General features: G+C 34.3%; 1 long non-coding RNA gene across 1 annotated transcript; it reads right to left on the bottom strand.

Annotated features, from left to right (window-relative positions):
• Positions 1-440: 440 nt before the first annotated feature.
• LOC131910735 (uncharacterized) lies at positions 441-3,792 on the bottom strand. Its single transcript, XR_009379205.1, has 3 exons — positions 3,687-3,792; positions 971-1,040; positions 441-745 (listed from the first exon to the last, which is right to left on the bottom strand). It is a non-coding gene; the product is annotated as an uncharacterized LOC131910735 (long non-coding RNA).
• Between the last annotated feature and the right edge of the window lie 660 nt (positions 3,793-4,452).

The raw sequence follows: 4,452 nt of genomic DNA, 5'->3' as shown, positions 1-4,452 counted from the left end.
GAACTCACAGAGATCCGCCTGGCTCTGCCTCCCAAGTGCTGGGATTAAAGGCGTGCGCCACCACCGCCTGGCGGATATTTAACTTCTAATCAGCTGTTGATGAATATAACATTTAGTTGTGGATTTCTTAGGGCTGTCTACTTATATAACTGTGGTCTTGGATGAAGACGGTCCTTTTTTCCCTCCCTTCTTCAATGAATATCTTTCATTTGTTGCTTTATTACTCTGCCTATATTTCCACTTCTGTGAGGAATAAAAACACACAATACATACTGGCATTATCTGACCAGTTTAAGAGCAGAGAATTCACTTTTTTCAATGCCATTAGTAACAAGTGACCTTCTATATTTCTTATGCATACACAAAGTACATCAATGGTATTATAATATTTGACATAGTCATCACAAAACATCCCAAAAGTTTATTATGCCGTCCCTAAATTTGCTTACAATGGTCTTTCTTCTTTCACACAGTTCTGAGTTCTTTGTTTTATTGTTTTCTTCTGTTCAGAGATACTTCCCTATCTGTTCTTAGAGAACATGACTGCTGGTAATAAATCTTTAGTTCTCCTTCCTCTGAGGATTGCTTGCTCTCCCCTTCATCTTGAATGATGTGTTTATTGGGACAAGAGTTACAGAATACTGTCTTCTTTCTTTAGCATTTGAAAATATTGTGCCCCTGATTTCTCTCTGTTCTCCACAGTGGATTTTCTGCTGAATGATGAGTTGCCATTTCACTTGAATTGCTGTTAAAAAAGGTGATACTTTTTTTAAAAGATTTTCATGTTGGTTATTTTGCTATTTGTGACAAATGTAACATTTCTAATGTCATTGTGTACCATTGTTTGATTTTCATTTTCAATGACATAGCTTCCTTCTTCCAGCTTCATGGTATCTAATTGATATTTATATGGAAACTTAATTGGAAACACGAACATATTAATCTGAACGTATTTCTGCTATTGTTTTACCTCTCTTCTTTTGAGACTGTGGATTATTCCTCATTTCTGTTGTGCTTCACTTCCTGCTGTGCCTCCTTGTCTGAAAGAGAGAAAATCATGTTACATTTTCCCCCCTTCTGGGTGAGATACTAGTGGCTTCAGGGTGGTTGTTAATATTACTCAGTGCTGACACTTCTAAGGAATGTGGATTTCTACTCTAACAAGGGCAATACTAGCTGGTATCTGGAAAGTAATCTTGGCCACAATCATCTGTTTCTTCATTTGTTTTAAACACTTCATAATTGACTTGTTAAATATATTCATGGTGGTAGCTGGGACTTTCCACTTCTCACAGTGCTAAAGAAGCCCATCTCATTCATCACTCACCATCCATGTGTTAATCTATAGGCTTTATTATAGCCATATGGAAATGCAAGCTTCAGCTGCTTTCAGGGCTCCTCAAACTCCAGTCTGCAATGGGTACTGTGCTTTGTTTCAGCTTTCTCATGACATCTTTGTGCCTTACTGGGTCCTTTCTGCTATGGTGAGGGTGATGGCATAGTGTTTTCTGTTGTATCTGGCTGAAGTAGAGCAGACATTGTCTACATTTTATTTGGGTAAACTATTCTGGTTCTGGTTCATTAACCAAACCAGCAAGCTTTTGTTGTAGCTTACTTTGTGCACAGTGACATGTCTGGTGTGCTGGCCTCTTCACTTCAAGTCTGAAGAGAGACACAGAGAAAGAAAATAATAATAACTTTAAAATATCATAAAGAACCTCCTCATTGAGGTGTTCCTCGAATCTCTATCTGAACCTAGTGCGTTTTGTGTTTTTGTTTTTCAGTTGTTGTTTTGTGATTATTATGGTAGTTTTTAAACTGGTGTCAAAGATTATCATTTATTTTTATAAAATTAGGAGATAAGAAAATGTTTAGTTTATTGCCTGGAAAACAAAATTCTTTGCCATACTATTTAAATGATTTTTTTCTAACCTTGACTTCAATTACCCAGTGTGAGTCTTTTATCTAGTTCCTCTAAAGCCTCTCGATGATGTATGTCATTTATATAAAATAATAACTTATCATTTTTGTACATTGTGTTTTGGGGCTGGATGAGGCCAGAAAGGTGTCACTAATTTTGAAAAGTGCATAAGAGTAAAGTAGATTTAAAAGCTATAAAACAGTCTAACTTCCCTAATATTAATTATTTTTCTGTCTCATATTGATCTCTATGACAAGCTTATAAAATGATCAAAACAAACAAAACTAGAATTTGACTGGATAGTACCAGGAATTTTTTTAATTGCTCATTTCAGAATGTGAGTGTCACATGAGATTAGGGTCATAAAGGCTGTCAGATGGCTCAAAACAAAAGGAGTTCAAAGTACTTTGACCTGGGAATTAATAGTCCCTGTAAAAAGTGAACACTGCTCTCTTACTTCTTAAATTACAAAAACTTTTTTTTTCATCCTGGAAATCATAATGTCAAGAGTACAACCTCATTCTTTACATAAATTATGCATAGATAGCTTCAGATAATTTAGTTGGACAAAAGGTCTGAATGTGTTGTCCATATACCCACATGGTGTCTTGTACATAATAAAATCCAAAGTGCTTGAAAGAAACATAAGTAGAAGAAAGTGCATTTCCTTGGAAAAGATAAAATAAACTCAATAAAATAAAGACTGTATTTTGTTTGGTAAGCATTTGCCAGTCTTACTCATCAAATAGACACAAAAAGCAGGGAACTGTGTAATTAAAGTAGCCAAATTAATGGGATCTTATATACCAACACATACTGTTTCTTATGACTTGCCATATTTCAAAGCTTAATTTATATATGCCTCCAGAGAATCCTTTACATTTTTGGTCAATGAGAAACAATCTTATATCTGTGATTTTTTTTTAATTTTCATTATAAGATAGAGCCTTCTGAAATTATGTTTCCAAATAACCAGTTAATAAAGGTCAGCCATCCAGGAATTTGATTGGATCAGTGTGATTTCATTGGGTGTGATATGGTAATTCAGGAACAGAAGAAAGCCCATCTTATTAATATCAGCAATTTGAAAGCCAAGGATCATTTTGGGGTACTAGCATGCAGAATTCTTCAAGTTACTGAAGTGTACAGAAGATGTTAAAATAAACTGTCATGCTCTAAGTGGAGAATTCATTCTTTCCTAAAAGGATGAATTTTTGTTAATTGTTCATTTAGAGCAGATACAAATTCCTTCTACATTATAAAGCACTGACTTCATCAGGAAATTGTGAGGGTAGAAGCTGAAAAATAGATGACTCTTACTTTAAAAATCATAAAATAATGAATAAAATAAACTAGTTGTAAAACACACAAGAATCAGATGCTGCTATGGCCATATTCAATCAAGTACCAGTAATGTATATGAGAGATATTATCTAAATAGTAACACCAATTTGTTTCCAAATGTCTTCTCAAGGATATCAGTTCCAATGAATGTATTCATGTATGTACTTATTGATAGATTAGACTGTTAATAGAAAACACAGCCAAATATAAAGTAACAGAGTGAGGTAAGATCTGAATTAAGAACTACCAAGGTTTCATTTTATTTGCCAAAGATGGAAGTGTAGCCTAACATTAGTGAGAAATTGTATTATCAGTTATTTCAAAGACTTTTTGTCTTGTATTAAAAAAGGGATAGACATTTTAAAATGGGAATATAGCAATACACATACACAAACACACACTACACCCCCAACACATATACCTTTGCAGAAGACTCATGAGCTCCTTTTGTTACACAGCCATCATAAAGACAAGAGCCAAGACATTGTCCAAACAACCATATCTGTGAGTCAGCTACTGTCTGATACCTTGAAGAAATGCAGGCACATATATTCAGTATAGCCTTCAGAGTACATTGCTAAATGGGTTTCCTATACTTATTTACCATAATCACATATTAAAGATGATTGTGTTAAAAGATCTTGTATGTCAGAGACTGGCAGACTATTTACTCTAACTCCCTCCTGTGTCTACAAATGAGAAAACAGAAGAAATATTGTTTCATTACACAAAAATAAGTACATTTTCCATGCCATACCTTTCCTAAAACAAGCAAAAGATTCCACCTATAAGTCACGACTTGCAAGCTTTCAAAAATAAAGTGAAAAAAAAAATCTTGCTTGAAAATATCTTTCTCACTCCTAAGAGCCCCTAACGAAGAAATGTGGATCCATCAATATGCTCATCAGATAGGGAAAGGGGGTAGCAAAGGCATATTTCAATACCTTATGTGTTCCCACAGAATTTACAGAGGGATTGAACTGACGTGAAAAGCATGACACGTGTGTGACTGCTTCTCAAGAATATTTTCTCTAAAACCAAGGTTCAAAATCAATCTGAAGATGAACAATGTATATTTAGGAGAGATAAAAGAAAGAAGGGAAGGGAAAGAAAGGAGGGAAATCAAAAGAAAAAATAGATAGTATATGACATATTTTATAATTATAAAAAATTGTATTACTATAGTG

This window comes from Peromyscus eremicus, chromosome 5 (assembly GCF_949786415.1).
Source record: "Peromyscus eremicus chromosome 5, PerEre_H2_v1, whole genome shotgun sequence".
NCBI classification, from domain to species: domain Eukaryota; kingdom Metazoa; phylum Chordata; class Mammalia; order Rodentia; family Cricetidae; genus Peromyscus; species Peromyscus eremicus.
This window is presented reverse-complemented; position numbering and strand designations above follow the sequence as displayed.